Source organism: Cygnus olor, chromosome 3 (genome assembly GCF_009769625.2).
Source record: "Cygnus olor isolate bCygOlo1 chromosome 3, bCygOlo1.pri.v2, whole genome shotgun sequence".
NCBI lineage: Eukaryota > Metazoa > Chordata > Aves > Anseriformes > Anatidae > Cygnus > Cygnus olor.
The window spans coordinates 118161128-118186430 of NC_049171.1; the positions used below are offsets into that span (position 1 = coordinate 118161128).

Here is a 25303-nt window from a genome sequence, read left to right on the forward strand (position 1 = left end):
CTGAGCTAGTGATTTTGTCTGTAGGAACAATTTCCTAGAGACTACTATTCACTATTTCACTAACAGACACTATTTCAACAAAAATAACCTCTACTCACAGAGGGTATGCAGGTATAGTTTGTAAATCATACCAATGGATTTGGTCAATAGGTCAGTAAGAAATAATGAAGCCGTGAGATCAGAAGATGTGTTAGCACCTTTAAGTCACCATGCATGTTTGCACAGAACTCAGTGCCTGCCACTGATACTGAAGTTACTCTAATGAACTATTATTTTCAGGTTTTCTGGTTTCTGTGTCGTAGAAGAGGCTCTGCAGCATGCACAACTACTCACTTTCTGGTGAGTAAAGTATTTGCCATCATCAGAAACGTCAGCAGAAGGTCAGACTGACTGCATGAGAATTGTGTGAATATTTTTGCAGCTTTCATTAGCAAAATTATTTTAATTAGTGAAGCCCAAAGTAATTGAAGGAGAAGGTCATTTTATTTGTTTAGGATCAATGCTTCCATCACCGTCCTGGTAGAATACATTTCTCCGTTTGTGAGAACTAATTCTAATCTAGTGTAAATCAAGAATAAGCCCACTGAGGTACATAGAGCCCCTCTACTGTAAAACTTGAAACCTAAACCCTGCCTTAATGGAGGAGAATGAAACTGGGTGTCTGTTCCCTTTTGATCCTCTTTCAAAGGTGTTCTGCCTCTGAAATGTTCTTTGGACTCTTTGCACCTACAGGACGACCTGCAAAGTACAGTAAGCCGTTAAGAATACAATGATGAGAGATGTATGTCCATTATATCCAAGACATTATATGGACGCAGTAGGGCGCTGGTCTTGTTGAAGGTGTGCGCTGCTCAGCCTGTAACCACAAGCTGACAAAATCTTGCCAGTGGGATCACTCTAACAAGATATAGCAGTAGGGAAAAGTAATGTAAGCTCCTTCATGCCACACCTGAATACGTGTGTTTTTTCATTTATTTTCTATATACATAGCTATTTTTTCAAGGAAGACCACACACAGGTAGAATAAGAGGAGTAATGGCAGTCAAATGTTAAGAGCTCTGCTGGCACTACATTTTCCTTAATTTTTGTGATTTTACCTCTCCACTACATGTATAGGTTCATGCTCAGTTTTCCAGTGTACCTTTTTCTGAACTTCTCTCGTAAATGGCACAGATCTAACTTCACACCCAGTCATAGGAAAGGCTCTATTCCCTGAAGACAGTGAGATTTTTAAGATCCAAATGCTTCAAACACCATTTGAAATGATGAAGGGCAGGGACCACTCATGAAAATTACCATGCGCCAGCAAGCTAGCCATTTGAAATAAATACAACACAAATAATTGCTGGGCTTGTTCTATATCATATGAATTCATAGAGTAATGACCAAACTGTGGCACAGCTCCACTCTCACTTATATTGAGCAGAAATTTATAGTAGTTGCAGTGAAGTCAATAGCATTTCTTTGGACTTACAAAGGTTACTGAATGTCAAATTCTGCTTTCAGGCTGAGAACAAAATAATTCTAAAGATATACTGAGAGCACGATCCTAATTTGCTTCAGCAGCCTTTGGCCTCCTTGTCATATAGAAACCCAGGAAATTACAGAAACTTCAGGTTTGTGTTCCTTTTAAAGACGGGATGCTTTTTCAAAGACCATCTGAGGAAGCAGAGTGTGTACCAGTTAGGCACTGGCCTGGTTTTGAAGGCCTGGTGGATATGTGTGCCCTCGGCTGGAACCAGGAGAGTTCACTTGCTCGATTGGAACTGGCTGATCTTCATTTCCCTGCCTGGAACTGCCTACCTCGGGGCAGGCAAAATCCTCCCTTTGCTTCCTGCTGTGCCCTGAAGTGCACAGGCTTGACATACTTTAAAATGATAAAAACTTCTTGAACTCCAAACACAACTCAGCCCAGGGCTAGCTGTTGAGACAAGCCATGGAGATGTTCCGCCTCATTTCAACAATTAGTGGATTATCCTTATGCTGGTTGATTATCTTTGTTACAGCCTTGTATGCCTTACTGAAGCCTAATTCCCACTGATTTCAATGTGTAAGATGCAGTTTTTGTTTTAATGATAACTCTGGAATCTGGAATTAACTATGCCAAATGAGGTGGCATATGGAGGTCCAAGTTAATTTCTGTTTAATAGAAATAAATACAGGTGACTCTCCCTCAGGAAAACAGGGTCTGAAAGGTGACTTGGCTTGCTGAGACATGTGGATGATGTTTTTATGCCAAGCCTAAATAGTAGGCAGGAGTAGAGATGTTTCAGAAGGGCATTTTGAATTTGCAGATGTGCAAATGTCTGTATGTCTGTAGAAGTATATTTTAGGATGACCCTGCTGGCTAGGCCTTCACAGGCACCCAAAGCTTTGACATCCCCTGTTGTGGCACATACGTAAATGCATTGTGGGCATGTGTGCATCTTGGGCCATACTGTCTGCCTTTGCAGGAGCAATGTCAAGCGGAGAAGGTCTTGTCTGTTCTGCCCTGATGCAAGGACAGACAGGAGCTGCACGCTGCCTGAGTCCATTAGCTGGTCAGAGTGCATGCAGGAGACGAGCAGACACCACTCCCAAGGTCCCAGTGGCAACTTTGAATTTCGAGCATGCCTGGGACTGCTGGGCGAAAAATAAGGTAACTACCATAGTTTTCTGCACATGCTCAAAGGATGTGGGTATGTTACACCACTCACCCACAGAACCCATCCTCTAAGTAAAGCTGCTTCAAAGCTTTACTCTTTCAGCCTCAGTCCAACCCACCAAGTCTCAGCCAACATGTCAGCTGCTACAAAAGTCACTTCAGATATTCCCTGTGCTATTGGAATGAGGTTGCTTTTTGTGGAAGTGCAGTGACCAATAACATGAGCTTGTTGGATGAATTATGTCTTGACACCCATCCAGGTAAAGCAGCAGAGATGACAGATAGTTTGGCAGAAGTAGTGCAATTAGCATATGAAAGGATATCTATAACATATGGGCATCAGTGTATATTTGAGGATTAATACATGGCTATTCTTCTGAAAAATAGGTTTTAAAATTGTCCTTTCTGCTTAAAAAGTCAATGAAGATTTAATTATAAACCTGAACATACCTAATACATATATAAGAGAGATCCTGGAAGAAAAAATAAAAAAATTAGAGGACACAGAATGAAAGTAAAGCCAAAACTTGCCTAACCATTAACTACAATGGATTAATGCCAGTTTACACCACCTGAGAATCTGGCCAATAATATCTATTTAGCATGCATTGTCCTGCATCTCTTGTGTTATTTATTTTCAGTCATTAGAACAGCTTTGGCAAAATAAGGTCCTGCTTTAATTTGGAGGTGAGTCTTAAACAAACCCTAATGCCCAATGCTCTTTTTCAGTTTCATTTTGTGTGTGTGTGTGTACAATAAGCTGGCTATATACGGTACCTTATAAGCTATGGATTGTCTTGGTTTATGGATTCTCTTATATATTTGTATACTAATAACATAACTAGTTTAGTAAACTTGTACTTCTTAGGTAAGACGTTCCAGAAATCAAAATAGTCAACATTAAACACCACAAGTACAGCTGCAGTTTTAAATATTTTATAATCCAATCAAATTGTTTGAGTAGTAATGCATTTAAATGTTGTTATGGAATCCCCTCTAGACTTTTTAAAATGGTTACTCTGTTCTTGGCTTTGCTATTTATGAAATTCATATGGGATGACATTTTTAATAATAGAGCATTTGACTTACAGAGTAGCAATTCCTGCAGTGTCTCAGTATAATCTATAATTTTCTGACTGAACTTTCAGAGGGACACAAACACATATCACACTTTTATTAATGAACATATACATCTGTTGATGTTGCCATAATTGAAATGACCTTAAGTGAGAAGACCTACATAAGTCATTTAGCATTTTTTATGATGCTTGGGTGAAGATGCTGTGCAGATGCAGCTTTAGGAAGCTAAGACAGGAGTACAAAAGCTGTGCTAAAATGACAAAGGAAGGTTTAATTTAGAAAAAGGCACAACGCAAAATGCAGCCCACGTATAATTAAGCAACGTCCAGTACAATCGAGTTGGACAGAAAAAAGCTATCAGGGAGTCTAAATTACCTCTCCTCCCTAGAGAGGATGGCATTGTCAGGTCAGGGCTGTGCTAAATGCTGGGTAACATAAGGGTATTTGATTGTGGTTGCTTTTGCTGTGCAGAGGTTGTGGATAAACTGTGGACATCGTTTTTGAGAGGCGTGAGTTCCTGAACCTCCTCAAGCACAAATATGTGTCAGAAGGGCACTTAAAAAACAACAGCCAGGGCTTTGGGGAAAAACCCAACCCAACACATGCTTCTTTGCAGTTCATCTTAGGCTCTCTTCCATCAAACGGCTCAGTATGAAGCCAAATAACTGGGGTAAAAAGTTGTGGAAGGACTGGTGGGAGGCAGGGCTCCCCAGGGACAAGTCATGCGGTGGCATCCTGTGCCAGTGGCTGGTGGCAGGCGTAGAGGAAAAGCACAGGAAGGGAGCCTTCAGCCTCCGTGGGAGGCAGAGGTGCTGGTGTAAGCTCACTCCACTTCCACGTGGTCTGGGGCTGCTCTTGCTGGGCTGTGCGAGCCCCGTCGTGCATCCCAGACAGCCCTGTGACATGGGATGAGTGGCACGGGACACAAGCGCAGGAGCAGGTTTGTGGGAGGAACGTCCCAGGAGCCATGGGAAGGTGGGCAGGCTTCCCAAGGTGACCGTATTTCTGCAGCGTTTCAGCAACACTGCTTCTGCCCTTTGTGCACATCTCTTCATCTCCTTAAGTGTGCAGAATGATTTTTCTGATTGTAGCCAAGCCAAATGTGTATGTGGTGAAATCAGTGTATGGAGTTCCCCTAGCTTCTGAACCATGCTAAAGTAGTGCTGCTGATGTTTTCCATTGGTGCAGTGCTTTGACTTGCAGTTTATACCAGAAGAACTTTAAAGAGAGATCCTACAGATGGAGGGATAGATCCTGCTCCCACATACACAGCTGTAAATCTCCCTCACCTGAAAGCTCTGGAGCTACTCCAGGTTAACTTCACTGAAAATGAGCCTGGAATCAGGTCCTGTGGTGCCTGAGCTTTTTCAGATGGTTATTAATTTGAAAAGAGAAAATGAATTCTTGTTAAGGGAAAATAAGCAGTGTTTATTAATAATAATTAGAAAGGGAAGACGTTAGTTTTGATATATTGGCTTAATTTGGTAAATAGACAGATCAGTAAAAAATAGAATTAATAATTTTACAAACTGGTAAACATTTTCTGTGGCTTAATATAAACTGTGCCTCGATGTTTCTTTCGAGCCGTAGGTGGCTCCCGCAGTAGCAGCTGCAGCAGAGTGCGATGGCTGAGCGCCCCGCGTGGCCCCGAAGTCAGGCTCCTGCGCCGGGATGGGGTCGCCAAAGGCCCTTGCAGTCAGAGTGGTGGCACCAGGCTGTGTCGCTGGGACACTGGGCAGCTGTCCCAGCTGGGCAGCTGGGACACTGAGTACTTTGGATGCTGCCACACTTTGTAAGAACCACTGCTCAGGATTTGTTTCTGCGTGTGTTTTTTTGTTTTGGCGAGGAGTACGAAAGATGGACTTCCTCAAAATGCGCTCTTCACGCAGCAGCAGCTAAAGTCATTTCGATGTTAGCGTAGGGGGCCCTTTGCTGTAGGCCCTGAAGACCGTGGTTGTTTGTCTGTTTAGATTGCAGAACTTAGGAGGGGAATGAGAGGCATGGGTGTGTGTGCCAACAGCATCTCTGAGTTCCTCTTCTGCCACTAACCCACGTCTCCTCTGAACCACCAATGCAAATAATTATTTCACTGGCAAGAGGGAGTAGTGGCACTGGCACCAGCATCACATCTGGAAGAACTCAGTGGTGCTTTACTTTCCCATCTAATCGCCCTAATCTTGTACTCGGTGACTTTTGGTGGGATCACAGCACAAAGGAAGGAATGGCTGCGATCCAAATTATTATTTGACGCGAGCTGAGTGGAAGAAACACCAGTATCATGTTTCACCAGTAGCCGTACACTAATGCACCAGGATTATTGTGTTCTTCACAGGCTGAATGATTGTATGTAATTTTACATATAATGTTCTTTGAACATATGGTTCATAACATAAAAATCCCTTCATTTTAATTGACACAATAGGCTGGAATGGCATTTTTTCCCTTGCCAAAGTGCTTGTTATGGTCTGTATCACCTATAATGTGCATTCTGTAAAGCTCCTAACCTAGGTATTTGGATGCTGGAATGCAAAAGATTGCTATTTATGAGACCATGAGACCACCTAGTGGGTCAATGATTTGCATTTTAAAAGTTCATTAATATGTACTAAGATCATAACAATGCCGGTGTTTCATCAGACTAACCTTCATCTCGATCTAGTAATGAATATCTTTTAAATTTTTTCTTTTAACATAAAACAGAGGAGCAGGCAAATGTGTATTTTTGTGACTCTCAAACTGCTCTAATTGAAAGTTTAAAGGACACTGGACAAAGCATTTTTCTCCCAGCACTGGACAAAATCATTTTTTCCCTCTGTTGTTTTTAAGAATCCACTAGACGCTCAAAAGTGAAATCTTTTTTTTTTTTTATATATATATAATCTAATCCCTTTTTCTTCCTTCATGGACGTATATTGGTTTGCTATTATAAGGTTGCTTATGAGTGCTAGTCTGCCTGGCATTGATTTTTTTTTCTTCTTATTTAGGAACAGCACTACTGTGGATTTGTTTTGGAGAAAACACAAATCTAAAGACTTATATGATTTTTCACACATATTACAAAGAAGTATAAACTTTATTCTGACAGCTGTGTACTGCCTCCTTTGCTCTATGCCCCATCCGGATTTCGCATTTAGCTGTTTGTATCCCCGTATTCGTCTCAGCTGAAGGAGCCTTTATTAAGCATAACCAGAACCACCCTTTCCTCTCAACCCTGTGTTCATCCCGATCGGGATCTTTCCCTTTCTCAGAGAAACTTCAGAGTAATAATAATTCAGCTGACAGATACTATATTTTGATTTTTTTGTCAATTTCACAACCATAGCACGGAGGAATTTACTTTAGACTCCCTTTCATTAAAGTTTAATCACAAAGGCACATACAGAGTTAGGTGAATGCCTGCGTGACTTGTCTGAAATATAGGTTAATTAAGCAAGCTAAATATACTTTACCGCACAGAACAATAGAGCGCACCAGCCTTCGGTTGAATTCAGCAGATACCGAGACAGGAGTGATCATCCCAGGCGTTTGCTCCGGGCTTCCCCAGGCCGCTCGGATCTCGGTCCAACAGCATAGACTAGCGGCGAGAGGGAGCATCGGAGCCGGGCGCCGTTGCCTTGCCAGGAGTTGGGACCCCGCAGCCACCCGAGCCGCAGCGAGGAGACCTGCCCCTGGGTGCGTGGATCCTGCAGGATTTGGTAAAACGCAGAGTTGAGCGAGAGCTGCACTAGTTATCCAAGCCTGCTTACTGTTGACTAGGTAAGCTGGAGAAAATCTTTCAGCTAGTGAAATAGCTAACAGTTGCATAAACTTACCTAGAGAGAAGCAAATAGGGGCAGTTCCTGCCCTTTCTTTTCTTTTTTTTCTTTTCCTTTGAGCACTCAATTGTCTGGAATTCAGCATATCCTCTTACTTTTTACAGTATCGTGTTTTCCTGGCTATGTCGTCATGGTTTTCCTTTTGTGTGGTCTGAGGTAGGGAGTTTATAAGTGAGGTGGGGAGGTGACTGGAAACATTTTTTTTAAATCCATTTTGATTTCTTCTAACTCCATTTATTTCCATATTTGTGTGAGTTCACTTCTGTTTGTCCCCAAACCCACAGGATGAGCGCACAGAAGAGAAGGAGCATTCACCTGTTGTGGGTGGAACTGGCTGCCTTTTCTTGTGCTCAGAAGTCTTACACTATTTCGTTGCATATAGTATCTGCCCAGGAACAAGATCTGCAGGCCTCTAAAGAAGCAAAACTTCCACTGATTTCAAGAGGGGCTTGCTCAGTGTAAGAGTTCAGTGTTTGGCCTAAGGAGCTTTAGCAAGACCTTCCTTATCCTTAGCGCAGCGGAGAGCCCTTATAGATTTCTCCTGGAAATAGAGCAAGACTACACAGAGGATGCTAAGGAGACTACTTTCTCTTTACGAACTTAGGCATCTTGCTTATCCATTCCTGTCCACCTTAAATAGTCATTCACGTTTACACAAAACGGATGTTATATGTGGAGGAAAGCCAACAGTCATTTTCCGCACCTTTTCTTCTATTATTGATGACCAAACGAGCTGCAAAACAATGAAAATCCCAGTGTCAGAAGAGTGCTACTTGCGAGACCTAGAATAACCTCAGGACAGGTTCTGAGGACATCTGCTGGACTTCCCAATTGCTCATTAGTTCAACCAGACAGTTTCATATAAAGGCCTGATGGTGTTACCTATAACACTGGTCCACCTCATGACTTCAGAAGAATTTGTTCTAGCCATTAGTAAAATATGTCCTGTCTTGAGTAGAGGAACAAAAGTGTGTGTAAGGTTGGCAAGAGGGAGATAAGGCATGTGTGGACAAGATGGTGGTAATGTTTGGTTAAAGAAGGATTAGGGCAGTAGCTGTAAAAACACACTGGCAGTGGAGAGGAAGGGAGACCTGGGCCAGAGCAGTAGAGGGTAGAGACAATCTTCCCATGCTTGGCTGCAGAAAAGCTAGGCTAGCAGACAGCTGAGTGGGCCAGGTATTAAATCCTTATTGTTTTCATTGGGGATTTTTTTTTCCCTGCTAATTGGAGTACAGTTGGACTGTGTTAACTCAAAGGATGGTAAGTGATTTGTGATAGATTAGGATCAACCAGAAACTTAATAACTTTTCTTGTAATTGCTCAGAATTAATGCAATGGTGGCTCTGGACCAGAAGGTCAGTAGTTAGTCCTGCTAAGGTTTTGGACCCAGCCTTTCTAAGCTAAAAGGTCAGACTTTCAGTTCTGGCCTCTGTGTGACTAGGTTGCACCCAAGCAGCTCATTGTGTCTGCAGTTAATCACAAAGAAAAGCTGTATTTGCAAAGAAAAGAGAGCTTTTAAAAACCTTGCCCCCCTAGCAAATCTGCAGGGTTTTTATTAAATCCTTCTGCTGGTGACTGTCTTCCAGGAGTGTCCACACAATGCTGCTCTGCAAGCTGCATGCGGAAAGCTCTGTGTGGCTGAAAGCTATGAGACCCACATCACACAGCCCAGATTCCCGAGAAAAGGGGAAGTCTGCAGGGGCTTTCGGTGGCCCACGATGAAGGTTCCCCCCAGCAGGTTGTGTGCTGTGGCAGGAGGTCCTCATTAGCTGGTGCCTGCCCAGCCTTTCTGCCTGGCCAGGGACACAGCGCTGGCCTAGATACCTCTGTTGAACTGTCTGAAAGCCATGTGTGACAGAAGAGGCTGTGGCTGCTCCCTCCTCTCTCCGCTATTAAAATATCACAAGAAATGTTAGATCTATTCTTATAATTTTCTTTTTTATCCACTCTAATGCTTTGGGATATGGTCTCCAAATGTTGCTTGCAGAACACAGCTTTATCATAAATAATTTCTTGAGAGCTAGCAGGAGTCACATACTTACATGATCAAATATATGTATGTGAGTGTAGTATTCTTTGCTTAAAAAAGCTGATCACAATTTGAAATATAATTCAGAAAAATAGCGCTTTCTGAATTACAAAGAGAAAGACAGTGAAGGAATTGCAGGGCAGAAGGACCGCAGGGCCAGGCATTTGCTGTTTGCTGCAGCCAGAACTGGTCTGTGACTGGATTATAGGAGATACTTGAATGGAAGGCAAAAAATTGTATTAGACTATGCAAAGTTGACAGTAAAGTGAGATTTTTAGCAATCCGTTTGATTAATGCTTTCTCTTAGTGTCAGGAACCTTGTCAAAATGTAGCTACCTGCTTTCTGTGCTGGCTCCAGCGTGGCACAGCTGTAACCTTGGACACAGCTGCAGTGAGAAGAGCTGTGTGAAAAGTGGTGTTGGGAACTTGCTGGCTCATCTCCTCAGACAAGCAACCCACTCCTGCTGACAAGTAAATCCTTTGGTGCTAGGAATCCTTACCTGTGGGCACAGGACTCTTTTACTACACCCTGCAGTAGTGAAAGAGCTACATAATTACTAATAAGTCCCCACAAAATGCCTTACTGAGTCAGAACAGTGGCACGACTACACCCTGCATCTGCAGAAGGGAGAGCAGGAGGTACTAGTACTTCAGCTGCAGACTGAAAAGCACGAACCTGCCTCCATTCAAGTCTACGGGACACAGACTCCTAGAAGAAGTCCTCAGGTATACAGTTTAAGAGGATAAGAGTCTACTCTTCTAAAGTGAAGAATACTGTGATCATGTCTAGAAATAAAGAAGCAGCCAGAGGAAAAAAGAAAGCATGTAAAAATGTAGAAAGCAGGAGTAAGATAAGGACTGCAGGGTTCATGAAGGGGATGTAGGAGAAAAAAAACCTATCGGATATTCTGCCCTTCTATCTTTATTTCTGATCTCTTATCACTCCTAGTTTTGCACATTCTTTTTTCTTGCCCCTTCTATATCTTTCTCTTCTCTTGCTCCTTCCCTGGCAGGATATGATGCACTGTAGCTTAAAATCTTTGCACTCTTTTGAACTGCCAAGTTTAAAATTCTGAAAGCTTTGAGTGGTAATAGCTGAAATATTTCATATTAGTGAAAGGTTAAAGCTAGGCCACCAGTTCCTGAGTAGAGTTTGAGAGAAAAAATTAAAAATGCTCAGATTGGCTTGCTGCTTAGTCCACTAGCTTCAGCAAACACGCACAGTCAGTTTTTGCCGCTTCTCTCAGAAGCGAGGTGCAGAAAGAAGGCAGTGAGAGGGGCCTGAAGTGCCTGTTTGTAACCCTCGATTTATAGGGCAGGGAGACTTGGATGAAATTTTTGTTCTTGGGCATAGAATGCTCTGTACGTGCTCTCGGTGTTGGCAAGCAAAGGAGCTTTTGTGTGTTGTGGTGGTGTTTTAAGTTGTGGGGGCTACCTCGTGAATGTTGAACAGATGAAGCACTGTGGTATTCTTTTTTCCTCCTTCTTTGCTTGGCTGACCATACCTTATAGGCTCTGGAAGGTCAGTGAAATCATCTATATATGAATTCTTTCATGTGTCAGAAAAAATAACGATGATGTAATTTTTTTTTTAGGACCAAGGGTTTCTCCATAATGGCTTACGGAATATGACTCTCTCCTCTTCTGGGGAATTTGGGAACAATCTTCTCCTTTTAGGACAGTTCTCCATAGTTCGATGTCAGACTGTGTCAGTCCAATTCAGCAGAAATGTAGGTGTGTTTTTTGGTTTTGTTTGTTTTCTTTGCTTATTTATCCACATGTCTTGAAGTCAATTCATTTTCTTACTATTCAGACATCAACCAGCGAGTCACAAATCAATATCTGACCACGTAATTTTTTGGTGTAGGCAATGAGGCATGCTTAAGGGGTTACAGGAAAAGAATGACAGAAAAGGGCACATTTTAAAGTGAAGTTAACGCTCTGGAACTGGACAGATTGACATCAATCAATAAAGCACAAGGAGCTGCTCAACGGCTGTTGCTTAAGCCTCTTCTAGAATGACCATTTACAAGGGAAGGTCATTCAATTTTTGTGCCATTCTATGTCTCAATCCTGCCTCATGATACATGCAAACACTTTCCTATGCAACTTCTCTGGTTCTCAAATTAACTATTAATGAAATGGCTATTGGATTACATTGGTATTTATTACCACTGTGCTTCCCAGTTACTACAATCTTGGAAATGATCCTTTCCATACTACCATCCAAGTCATTACTGTGAATAATTAGAAAGCTGGGCTGTACCCTACTGGTAACCTCTTTCCACCTTGAAATAATCCCATTTACTTCCCCTGTTTGTTTCTTGCCCTTCAGCCAATTTTCAGCCTATGTAGCCTGCCAGTTTTCTCCCTATTGTGTGAGTCTGCACCTTAGGCACTAGTCTCCCATATGGAAATGTTTTCGGCAAATAAGATCTGAGCTTCTTGTACCCAGTCTGCCTCTAATCATTCTGCATTATACTATTGCGCATTATGTACTCAATATTCCTTCCCCATCCCCTGTTGGAAGCATTTGCCAAACTATTTCATTAGTGGGTTTCTTTTCAGGGGGCTTGAATTGCCTCTCCATCTTCACCTTCCTGTTCTGATTTGTGAACCACATCCCTGAACAAATTTTTATCCTTTCTGTAACGATCCGTGGGCAGAACACCCTCTAGATAGGTAGCTGTGAGAATTTCATGGGTAGAGGATGAGGTGTTGGGTCTCCATCTTTGTGTAAATCTCCGCAGGGGCACTAGTGTTGCACAATCAGTGTTTTTGTGGGATAAATGGGGGGATTTTGATTGTACAGGAAATTTAATTAGATTTAAGGCTAATTAAATTCATTTTTTCATATTAACATGTTCACAAATATTATTGCATCTCGTTAGATTTCATTCTTCTATCCTTACTGAACAATATTCAGTGGTAGTTTTAGATTACAATAAGTTCATTATGAAGATAAGGTGGAATTAGTGTAGGAAGCTCAGCTGGTTGAAGGGGTCTGTGCTTTAATTACTGCAGAGGGTGTGCATATTAATTACAACACAAGTGATATTTACTGTACCTCAGGAACATATGACAGGGTAAAGATACTGACAGCACCAGCTAATAAACTCAGTATGATAATGAGGAGAAAAGACCATAAAAATAGAAGGAAATAAAATTATTCATAAAGTATATTGATCCCAAAGTAAAGACATTAAGCTCTGATGAAGGGCAACAAAAGGGAAGCTCCTCACTTTATCAAACAAATAACCGAAGTAGAGAAATGTTAGCAGAGAGACAGATTGTCATTATACTGGTCACGTGGCCACGCTCTAGAGAGAACATTTGAGCAGTAAAATATAAGATTTTTTTAATAAATCAGCAGAAAGTCAAGTCTTTACCTGCAGGATATCAGGTCACAAGGGTTCTGATGAGGTTGAGGGCTGGACATGTTGCAAGGTAACATCTGAAGAAGAGTGACAGGAACGGATCATTCTTTGGATGAGGAGCCATCACCGGCTACACAAAGAAACAACATGGCTAATTGGTTTAGGCTACGGTAATTACTGCTTTTTTTCTCTAATACTAATTTTGAAGCAATTGTTTTAGTTCATTTTTGAGCCACCTTACACACAGCCTTCCATTCAACAGGCATTTAACCATATACCAAATATAAAAGACAGTGGAAAGATCTTCTGTGTGTCTCTCAGCTGTGGGGTCAATGCCAGCTCGCCCAGACCACGCAGCCCGGCTCCCTCAGCTGGTCAGACCAGGGCACCTGCTCGACCTCCCTATGTCTCCGCAGGCACTTAACGCCTGGGTTTGCTGCCTGGCAGCAGCACACAGAAGTGCATCAGGAGCAACCCATCAGTGTGATACCATCAGCGCAGGTAGCACAGACCCAGCCGTTCGCTGCTCAGCTTCCTTGGGCCTGGTGCTAGCTGCACGCTTCCCTAGGGCTTGTGTCAGGATGGCTGTGCTCCTCCGTCTCCTCAACACTATAAACTAAGGCTGTGCAAGCGAGTTGAAAAAAATGCAGTGTAAATAATTTCTTCCAGACATTATCTGCTTTGATCTTTGAATTCCCACCACTTGTGTCTAGATTTTGACATTTGACCTAAGGCCTTAGTCACCAAAACAGACTAAAATTTTCATCATTTGAATTTAATTACCATACACCTGATAATTCTGTAGCAATCATTTTGTGCTGGCTATTTCAAAAGATGTTGCCTAAATAAAATCAACAGAAGCAGTTCAGTGCATAGTGCCTGACAGACTAGTTTGGTGTCTGTGAATAAGGCAGGGACCATGCGGTGCCTGGAAGTTTTAGTACATGTAATTCTTTTTACTACAGGCATTGTGCTACATAATGTGTTTTCCTCTAAGGAATTGTTGTAAGTTAGGTGACAGTGAGGTGAAGCTGGCAAGCAAGTCAGCTTGCTAGCCATTCATCTCTAAAGACCTATGTTCAAATCACATTTACTGAAAGCTACATATGTCTACTGCTTTGTTGTCATCATAGCCTTGGCAGACATTTGTTACCAATCACAAAGCTCCTTCATGTTGGGCATATATGTCAGTCTTTGCTTAATAAAGACACCTGGATTGAAACAGCCACTCTTGGTCAGGATCTCTGTACTCCAGTAAAGCCTGAAGTGGATACCTGTTTCATTCAAATGGATCCTTTCACTTTTCGGAGCACCTTATTTTATTTTTTTTTCCATCCTACAATTAAGAATCCACATTTCTTCCTCCTCATTCTTCTTGACAGGTCAAGGGAATAATGTAATACTTACATTTTCAGTGTACTGGTTAACATTAAACTCAAAAGAAAAAAATGAAAAAACTCTTTTCTCCCTGGTCTTATGATAGTGCCTAAGTCAAATACTTATTTCTGTCATACATTAAAGTAAGGTTTACTGGATACTGTTGAAGGTACTAAATTTTCCCTTCCATCTGTTGTTCATTACATATTATTTAGGCTTTCCATGTGGTTGTCCCTCTGACTCTGGTGCAATGCAAGGGTAGAAATGATAACTTTTTTAATTGCTTTTTTAAGGTCAGTTACAGGTTGTACACATTGGGCAAGCTTAACTGCACCTTCAATATCTGAGTCTCTTAAATCTGTAAAACAGATTGAAAATACGGCAAGAACAGTTGGTATCTTGACATTTCAGGGACTTTTATCCAAATCCAGGAAGCTCAAGAATATACAATATTGAAAAATTATAATAAAAGTGTATGACCATTTTCAAAGGTATAAAAAGGTCTGTGATATATCTGATAAAGTTTTGGATAAATGTTTTGCTCAGTCTTTTTTTTTTGTCTTTTTTTTTTTGTATTCAAGTGAGTTTGCCTATCCCTACTTGTAATTCAGTGAGCAAAAGACTAATATCTTCCCAGTGGCCGTTGTGAAATATGTTGGTGTTCTTGGTTCAGCTCCCAGTTTTTGTAGCAGTAAAACTCCAGCCTCCATGGGCACTTGTGCTTCCCTGTTTGTCAGAGGGATTGCAAGTTTCATTTACTCTCTTGCCCTTAGAGATGGTCCTTCCAAGATTAGGCCTGCAGCAGATTTGAGGACGTTGGGGAAGCATATGTTCTTTCTGTGCATGCTTCGCATCTCACATATCCTTATATTTCAGAAATTCTGGGCTCTGATTCAGTGCCTTTCAGTGATACATTTATCAACAGATTTTTAAAAGAGGAAAAAAGATAGAGAAAAGTTAACCTCTCTCCTAGTTCCTTCTGCAGTAGCTACTTGTGAGGAACAACAAGGAACAGCAAGATCCCAGTGATGTCTCGATATCTTTGATGATGTAAACATGAAGAATTGCTGATCTAAATGGTAATGTTTAAGGGCTGGTTTGAAAAATTTCATTAAAAATAGAATTGTAAACCTCCCCTTTTGTGCCCCACTGTAAATCCATTGTCTTCATAGGGGTCATTCTTCACTCAGTCCTGTGAGGTGTTTAAGCATATGAAGTCATGTTTACCACATGTGCTTAATTAAGTAAATGTGCACATTTAAGTGATTCCCTAAATCACAGCCGTAAGCCCAGGAGAAATTCTTAAGTAAATTTGCATGTTGCATTGACTAAGCAGGGGCTTAAATGCTTAGACGAATTAGCCTAGCTGCAGTCAGAGAAGAATCGGGACACCTAGCACATGTATGTATGTCACAGGTATAAATGAGCACAGTTTCGTTTCTGCAATGTAAAGCTTAATGGTATTTCCAGGATGATGAGGAACTCTGATTTATGCTAACAGTCGGTGTGACTCTGAATTTTATTTTAAAGGGCTGACAAAGTAGGGTAGAAAATGGTATTAGTAAATTCAATATATTTAGTCTTTCAAGGATTTTACAGGGTGCTGCATAAAGACCTCATAAGGAATCTTAATAACTTCAGGGTAGATCCTGGTTTGAGTTTAGCACCTGTTTAAAAGAGGAAACTGAGCACAGGAATAAATTGGCCTTCCTTGCATCTTTTGCCCTCCTCTCCTCCCCTGCAGCCCCCAGTACTTACCTTCTAGTTTCTGTGGGAGCTGACATAAAATGCTGATCATGCTACATTATTTTGGCTAATCAGCGTTTCATCACATTTTGAGGAAATCCAGGGCTAATCAGGCTGTGTACTTGGCAAATATAATGAAATTGTGTACAATGAAATCCCGCTTCTCAGGCGTGCTTTTGTGTTTTGAATTAGTGCTAACTTGAGAGTCAATGAAGTCAGCTCAGTTAAGACGGCTGCTCTGTAGGACAGTGCTAGTTGTCAGTCAGGAAGACACAGAATACAATGCAAGGGTGGTCAAAGAGGATAAATCATAAAGAGGAAAATATTTTAATGCCACCATATAAATCAATGGCATGTCCTTACCTTGAAAATCATGTTCACTTTTGGTCACCTTATCTCAAAGACATAACAGAAATAGAATGGTCCAGAGAAGGGCAAAGAAAATGTGTAGAGCCATCTGAGAGCCTTTCATACAAGGCTACATTAAAAAGGGCAGGGTTATTATTTAGTTTGGAAAGAAGAAGAGCAGGAGGAAATGTGGCAGAAGCATATAAAATAATGAAGGGTATGGATCAGGCCGGTCTACTGCTTCTCGTTATGTTTCCCTGTAACAAAAGAAAAAGAGAGAACTCAAAATAGAACAACAAGGGGCCAAAGAGCGATTCATTAGAGCGAGAGAGCAAGCACGACGCGTGGCGTGGCGTTGAACCCGTGGAACTCAGTGCTGCAGGACGAGACGAAGCCAAAACGGCTTGCTTTAATAAAGTCCAACAGAAATTAACTTTTAATACCAGAGTTGTAGCTTCTCTAGCCCCTCTAACTAGGATTGAAGTAAGAGCTGTTGTCACACCTCGTGCAGGGACAAAATATTCACTGGCTGGGGTGGAGGATACATTTCTCCTCGTGGTACAGCATTATACCATTGGGTACCAAGAGGGGCAGGAGAGGGACTGTGCCTCTCCTTGCTGCGTTCAGAATTGGCTGTTATCAAAAACAGGATGCTGTCCTATAAGAATCATGCAACAATTTTTAAGTTATTGCCCCCGGCAAATTGTTTCATCAGCTAAGAATCCTCTGTGCAAAGAGATGTCTCTGATGTCTTTAGGGTCTGGGGTTTACTTCCAGTTTGTGCTCCTTTTCTGTCTGTATTCTTGTCAGATTTTGGTAACTGGGTTGGGGTAGTTAGCTACAACTGCTTTGAATATTTTCCCTTTCCTATTTGCCTCTAGTCTCTTGGTGACTGTAGAATAAGAATCAATGTACTATATGAGCTTTTAACAGCCTGAACATTATAAGTCATGATCATTAAATGTTCCTCACTTTATTAATGCACTTTATTAAGTGTCTTTTCCTGTAAGCCTGGCAAATGCTCTTGACGTAAGCTTAAAAAAAAAGGAAAAAGAAAAATCAGAGGATTGAATAAATAAAAATAATATATTTATGTTACAGTAAAATGTGAGTTGGGTTATCCAGGACACCATGGAAGACAGACACTGTACTGCATCTGAACTTCGTGTTTAGTCACTGGGCTGTTCCTGTTCTCCACTTACTTTTCATTAGTAAATGATACAAAAATTTACCAGGCTGCTTTGCTGTGACCGGTGACTCGTAGTTGAATTTTAGGATTCCTTTTTTGTTAAATTCCCTCTAAGATGAATTACAATAATAAAATATTGTGAACAGACTGAAAATCTTTCTTAACCTCTTATTTGGGTGGTCACAGTTACTTGCAAGCTTTCTGACTTTTTTGGCAGAGGAAAGGCAGAAAGTCTTTGTTGTTAGCAACGTTATCTGTGATCTGTAAAATACAATTTCCTTTAAGGATATTTGAGTACACAGACTTTGCTTCTGCTTAAATGGAACATAAGCACTTTCCTACTAAGTGAATTTGAGCTGAAGAGGTCTGAGCAAAGTACAGAAAAAAAGCTCACAAATATTTCTCATATTAAAATAAAAAGAACTGCAACTGAAATATGCAGTGACCTTGTCATGTTTGCTTTACCTGAACAATGAGAGGTCAAATCACATTAGCACAGGTACTTGCAAACACTGAATTTTATGATTGTATTTTTGAACATTCACAGTGAATGAAATTCCTCAGCGCGCTGAGTGCTGGCAGTGCTTAGGTATCAGTCATTACCCTTGCTGGCCCTGCCCTGCGATTATACAGCAGGTTTGTGCTGTATGTATTTCACCCTACATGACCTACACAGTCCACCCCAAAGTGAAATTTTTCCTTTTCCTGAAAGCTGTCTCCCTCTTGCCTGTGGTTTGTAAAGGATGTTCCATTGTTCGCAGCACCGATGTTTGGCTCTTGTCTAGACCAATGCTAGCTCATCACAATACCCCTGTCAACACCGTGCTTTGTACGTGTTAGCTGCACTATATTACTGTTGTCAAATGGCTGGGCTGTCATGTAGTGTTTAAATGTAAAAGATATAGGTGATGATGTGAAGCTGGAGATTTGCACTGAAAATCTGGATTTTAAGTTGTCTGCAGCACAGAAGTTGAAAAGCTGAGACAGTTTTACAATAAATGTAAGCAGTTTAAGCAAGCTTGTAGCTATCAAGATGTGGATGTATGTTTTCCCTCTGAAATGTGCTGCCTTTCAAGAACACAAGTGTGGCATTTAGGTGACACCGTGCTGCTCATCCATGTGCCCTTTCTGGGGATGACTCTGCTTCTGTCTCCTCCTGTCTGCACACACTGTAACTCTGAGGGTCTTCAGTGACCCTGCCACAGGCTACAAGGCCAGTGAGCTGCTGCAGAGGAGTTGAAACTTCTAGTGATGAAGGAAAAGATGACAATGAATAAAAAGCAATGTTGGTTTCTTTTTCTTCTTCTTCAATTGGTTTCATTTCAGATCTGTTTTTTTTTTTTTTTTTCCCTCCCTGCTTCTGTGCCAGAATTCCCTCCTAAGCTTTACTTTTGATGATATTCCCTGGTGTTGTCTGCCTGCCTGCTTGCTTCTAGGTTTTTCTATTTTAGTCCGATACCCATAGATGTTTCTGGTCTTCTCCCAGTTCTTACCCCGCTGATATTAAAAACCCTTAATTTGCATGTCTTTGTAGGGGATAAACAGCAATATCATGGGTGGACCTCAGGGAATGATGAGGAAGGAATAAGGGCAATGACACCTGCTCACAGACTGATTGTGGGTAAACTTCCTAACATCCAGTATTTGTTGAGAATAATTCTGATTTTCTGACTTAAGCAGAAACAGAAAAATTGGAAATGGGAAAAAGCTGCTTTTCTTTCTCTTTTCTTTACACCAAAACAAGGGAGACAGCACAAATTACAGCAGCCTTCAGAGAGGGAACTGATGTCAGAAGACTGATGGTGAAGCACGGTGGTAATGAGGACGTTGGCTCTAACAGACCAACCTCCAGGATGCCCTGCTTGTCCTGGAGAGGGGAAAAAAAGGCAGAATTGGGCAGAGCATTGTTAAAATGCTATAACCATTTCTCAGCAGGAAAATGAGAAAAGACAAGCTTGTGTAAGTTTTTACTTTGCTTTGCTTCTCAGCCACTTTTGTTAGGCCAGCAGGAATAGAGGCTATCAGCTGATCAAGAAGGAGATCCTGAGGGTGGTGGGCTCTGCTGCACCTCAGTTCCTCCCCTCCTGCTCCTCAGAAAAGACAAATCTGGAAGAGTAGGTGGGACTGGGGCTTTGCCAAAGGGAAAAGGAGCCCTGAATTGCAGTCAGCTCAGGGGAAAGAGGGAAGAGAATCTCTTCTAGCATGGCCTGGGTGAGTGTCGCTCTTGTCGTTGATCCTGTTTATCTGTGTGGTCCTGGTTATAGATGTCCAGGGAGGCACTTCACCCTGAGCATATGGCTGGTGCTATAATTCGGCCTGTGTGGAGAGGACAGAAAATGGTGAGACCCCGCAGAACTTCTCACTTCTTCTGTACACCTTGCTGTCAGACAAGCTACGGCAGGACTTACACCTCTCTGGTACTTTTTGTGGTCAAGCCATTTGGTTATCTGAGCACAGACCCAGCTGCATGCGAAGAAGAAACCAAACTTTGGTTGGTTGTGGTCTGTAGTTCTTGACAGATTTAACTGGAAATCCATCTCTATGAAAAACCAGGTGAAGCTCCTTGCATTGACTGTGCCAGTGTGTCAGTGAGCATGCAGCAACACTCCTTGCTGCAGTCCAGGAGTCTCTGCAGATTGATATCAAAAGTTTTGGGATGCCCTAACTGGTAGTAGTGGGGCAGTCCTGAGTCCTGCAGAGGACGTGAACCAAGGAAGGGGTGAGACTGTTAGGAGGATAGTAGGAGGCTGTAGGGTATAAACTGTAACCTGAGTACAGATTATTTATCGCTAATGTTTATACAAAAAAAAAAAAAAAAAGTCAAGTTTCTCTGTTTTTGCCTTTGTTCGTTTAATCACAGTTCCTATATTCCTTGAGAAAAGATTACCTTTCCCTAAAAAAAAAAAAAAGGGGGAAGAAAGAAAAAACCCTGACACTTGCAATTAGTCATTACCTACTGTTGCTTGCAATTTGTTGGCAGATCAAGCTACAATCTGTTGCACTATGACAGATCAATTTCTGCAACCCACAAATTCATTACAGAGCTGAGCCAAAACAAAACAACTTTCTTTCTCTCCTTTTCCTCCCCAGGAAAGATGAGTCCCCCTCCCCTTAGTGCTGCAGCCTCTGGTTAGATGAGATCCTGAGACTTGTGGAAAGGAGCAGATGGGAGGGAAAAGAGGGATGGGAAAAAAGGAGCCTTTCTCTACATAGTGCCCTTAATCCGAGTATGTGTGCACGCTAATGTGAGATCAGCCCCCTTCCTGGAGCAAGCTACCATGCAGCCCTAAAATAGCATTTCAGTTACTGGATACTGTCTGGAATGCATTAAAACATTTTTGCCTGAATTTGTCCTTACACCCTGCCAAAGATTTGATCAGGGATGGGCGGGATGTTCTGTATGGGACTATTGGTTATAAGATTAGAGGCTAGCAGGTGCTTCCTTTGAGAAGACAGTGACCACTGACTATTTTGTGAGAGCTGCCCTTCATCTTGCCTTTGCATAAGAGGATGCCAGGGACCTGACAGTTGCTCAGCAAAGTGTTATTCTTTTAGAAAACTGTAGTCATCTTTGCATTCTCTCTAAGAATGCTTAATTAAATAGCACTAATGGTTAGGACATGAAAGTAGGATAGAAGGATCTTTTCATTCTACTGTCTTTTGTAGCTTTTGTCACCTGACTTGGTAAGCCCACCTTCAGTGAAAAAATAGCACAGTGACATTTTCAAAACATGCAGTCCCTTGAGCCTGGAACCTAACACAGACAAGAAAGCTCAGCTTGATTCCAACACGGCTTTGTGATGTGTACTCCTCTTTTTCAAGAGCTGGGCTGCAACAGCTGCTAAATACAGAGAAAGGGGGAAAAAGGTTGCTATTATACAGAGTTTAGTTGTACAAAAAGCAGATGCTTTATATGGATTTTATATGTGAGCAAGCTCGGCTTTCCAAAGCATTCTGGGCTTGTTGCTTGTGCTACCTTCAGTAATTTTGCATAGTGATAAGCAGTCACCAGATTATTTGCTCTCTTTCGCTCTCTCAGTTCCCCAAACAGCTCAATCCTGTGTAACACACAGTGCCATCGGATCCTGCTGGGGTCACTGAGCACCGAGATTGGACAGCCTCTTGCAGGAAGCCCGTTGCTTTTCAAAGAAGGGAGGAAAAACCAGCAAATTTTCTCAGTGTTATAAAAGTGCATCCTTGTATGGGGTCAGATTTATGGAAGTGCTCATGTTTTAGCACCTGAATTAGAGGCCAGCCTTTCTGAGCAGCGCTGAGAGCTGCGACCACTGAGGATGACAAAAAATTCCCCCGGGGTTATTGCCAGGGGTGGTGATGGCAGGGGGAGGTAACTAACCAAATGCATGTGGCACATAAATGAAATGTTAGCAATAGGAAAGCTTCTGGTCACTAGAGCAATATGTACCTGTTAGCTGGGTGTTTCTTACCAGAGCATCTGTTCTGTGGCTCATTTTGGATGGCACCGCTCTTTGGCAAATGAAAAGCTGTAGACCTGGGCTTAACGTTTTCTGGTGAGGACGGAGCAAAGTCATTTTAGGGTTACCCTAGTGTTCCCATCCTTCTGTGAGCATTTTTGGGGAAATGCCTGACAAATGCCTCACAAAATGTGCTTTCTCAAAGTATTTCAGTCTTTGAATAAAATGTCTCAGGAGCAGGGACAGAGCACAGAGGGACATGAGTTTTCTCCAACAGTTTAGAAATCCTCCTCATCTTCCTGCACCCGCACATCCTACATGCTGATCTGCTCAGCAAGTTGTCTAGAAAACTCCAGAACATTTTAAAACCCACTTTTTTATTGCCGGTATTTCTGTAACTCTTTCTGAGGCAGAAGTTTCAGTCTGATGTTTGTGGCGAATAACTGACTGTCCCCAGCAGAAATTAAGAGGATGACAGACTGTTTTTAAACACCTTTAATCACTGCTGAGAAAGGGACTTTTTCTTCCACTTTTCAGGATACTACAACACGTTGTAGTTGTGCCTTATAAGAAAGTTATACTCAAAAAGGAGAATGTGTATTGGACGGTTCTATGTAATTCAACATATTAATTTGTTTTTCATCATTTAATAGTGCTGCTTTGGTAACGATGCTCAACTTCTGAATTCCAGGATTAAAATGAAAATTTGGAAATGTGAAATGCAGTCCATAAAATCTGTGTCTTGGATATGTGCAGAAATTCAGAGATACAGATGGGAATTGAGGCTTTATCAAATTATTTGGCTTTCATTAGAGCTGAATAAATAGTAACACACAAAACCTAATTCTATCCAGTTTCTTTGTTCTGGTAAATTACTACCTATACCTCTCGCTTTTCTAGTTCCTGTGTTCCTCGAACGGCAAGTGCTTTTTCCCCCCAGAGCATTTTGTTTAAGCGTTTAACCCCTCTCTCCCCCCTCTTCCCTCTGCTCAACACGTCGGCGTTTCAGAAGTGCATTTGGCGATGGGCATTTATGAAGCGGCTCTGAGCGCAACTCCGGTGCAACTTCTCTTTGGTTTTTGAGGCTTTCCGAGTCCTGTACTGTGCTGGTTTGTATTGGAACAGAGCGGTTGTGGGATGATAAAGCCTTTCCTGTTTGTTCAGCAATGGGCAGGTGAACTGCTGGCCTCACGCATCGCCCCGTGGGGACGGGATTCTTGGCCCTGAAACGCTGCTGCCACCCTGTAGAGATGAGCTACGGCCACAAACTGCAGAAAATACCCCTAATGTTAAATACAGTATAAAGAATCTGTTTTTCCCCCTCTTATTATTCCTATTGTTTTATTTTCAGCCCTCTTGCTAGTGGCTGCCTTTGTGGCACTTCAGCTGTGATTAGATGGGCGGGCAAGCAGCTTCCTCTGGAGCTGAAGCCAGCTGGGTGAAAAGACTGGCAAAGCCTCAGCTCCGCGTCTGCCCGCTGCCTGCGCGGCTGAGTTTATTATCTCCATAGCTCTGTGACATGCCCAGTCTGCGTGAGCCAGGGGTCTCGGAGCACAAGTCAATATTCGGGAGCCAGAGCTCCCTTATTACCGCGCTGCTGCTATGCTTATTTTGATGTAGTCGTAACCTAAAAGGCTGCTAATAGCCAAGAGGCTGGGGGAAGGGAGGAGGAGAGGGTCATCCACTTCTAATGCTGGAAACCCTGTGATAATCTGTTCCATGCATTCAAATGAAAATATGACTTCTTGGCAGAGAATAGCATTATAATGTAAAATCCCATATGCTGTTATACAGTATGTTGCAATCTGTTTTACTGCTGCCTCTATTCTAACGAGAGAATACTGCCAATAAAGCAATTGAAGATAACACTAATTGCTTATTTCTGTGATCCATAATTTTTATGGCTGCCTTATAGCTCTTTAGTCAAATAGATGTTTTTTGGCCTCTCAGATCTAGAACTCATGCACTGTAGCGATTGAGGCTGAAAATCTGCATGCTGGCCAGAGAGATTTTTCTAAGCTGATGAATAGTGTGTGTGTGAAGGGGAAATAATTGAAAAGTGTTAAAGAAAATAGAAGTCTTAAATCAGTCATAACAGGTCATAACACTGGATTTCATCGATATTTTTAATAGAAATTGGGCTTTCTCTGTCCCTCTTGTTCCTACAGAATTGCTTTTGACTGCTGTGGAGTGATGGGATGCTCTGGTTTTAACAACTAAAACTCCTTTCAGCTCTTCAGAGCAGCGGTGGCTGACCATGTAGTGTCAGTGCCTTTGTGTCTCCACGAGAGAAATGACACCATTGCCGTATGAGGCTAGCCAAGTCCTAGTATTGCTGCTTCAAACTGGGGCTATTCTCATGGATGACCAGTTATTCACTCACAGGGTAGGTTCCACCGCCTCCATGCTGCTCCTTTCGCATTTGAGTTCTTCCCCAGGACTGCAAACTAAAGGTGCAATGCTAACCGTAAAGTTTGAAGGCCAGTGAAGAAAGTGGGCTGGATTCGCAGCCCGTTTGGGGTTCCCTTATGTCCTCTGGGTTTATGAGGCCAGCCACAGAGCTGGGCTTCACACCGTGCCAAGGTCACGCAGCAGCCACTGGAGCCAGCCCCTTGCAGACCAAGGGAAATGCTTTGGTAGGTCCCGTAAATGTCTCACAGTCACTGGTAGGAAGCTGTTCGTGGGAGGTGAGGAACTTCCCCTGAATAGACACTTGCCCAGCCGTGCAGCGCTCCGACATTTAGGGCACTTGCCCCATTTAAAGCAAACACGCTCCACATTTCCAGTATGAAAGAAGAGCAAGTGAATGCAGCGTCGTTTGCTGTGCAGGCAACGTCTCCTTGCTCAGTCAGTCACCTACTTCTTCAAGTGTGCTGTGCTGTGGGGAGCACTGGTGGGGCAGCTTGTGTTGTTTCAGGCGCGAGCCTCCGTTGTAGCCGTGAGCTATTTTTCACATTTTATTACATTGCAGGTAATTGCTTGTGTGCTGAAGGAACATGACTGGCCCTGTTGTTAGAGAGGTGTCAGTGCTCCTGTGGTTCAGCCCGACAGTGGGGACAGGCTCCAAGGCTGTTCACAGCACGGGTAGAGAAGCGTCTGTGGGTCCTCTCCTGTGTGGAAGGGCAGCTGCCAGCCTCTTGCCCCAGCTGGAAACAGCCACAGGTACAAACAGACTGCATCTGCCTTCCCTGGCCCCAACTCCAGCAGTGGCACCGATCAGGATGCTGCAGCTGGGGCTTCCCACCCCGCAGAGTCCTCCCGAGGC

At 42.4% G+C, this 25303-nt stretch overlaps 1 long non-coding RNA gene across 4 annotated transcripts in view; it reads left to right on the plus strand.

The window, feature by feature from the left end:
* The window catches only part of LOC121066982, a 123750-nt gene that overhangs the window by 36465 nt on the left and 61982 nt on the right, over positions 1-25303 (plus strand). The window contains exons 5-7 of one of the 4 annotated variants that reach the window (XR_005818050.1): positions 280-339; positions 2454-2638; positions 15296-15930. The exons of the other annotated variants lie outside the window; for them this stretch is intronic. This is a non-coding gene — a long non-coding RNA (uncharacterized LOC121066982). Of the gene's footprint in view, positions 1-279; positions 340-2453; positions 2639-15295; positions 15931-25303 lie in introns of those variants that run through there. 4 annotated transcript variants of the gene reach the window in all.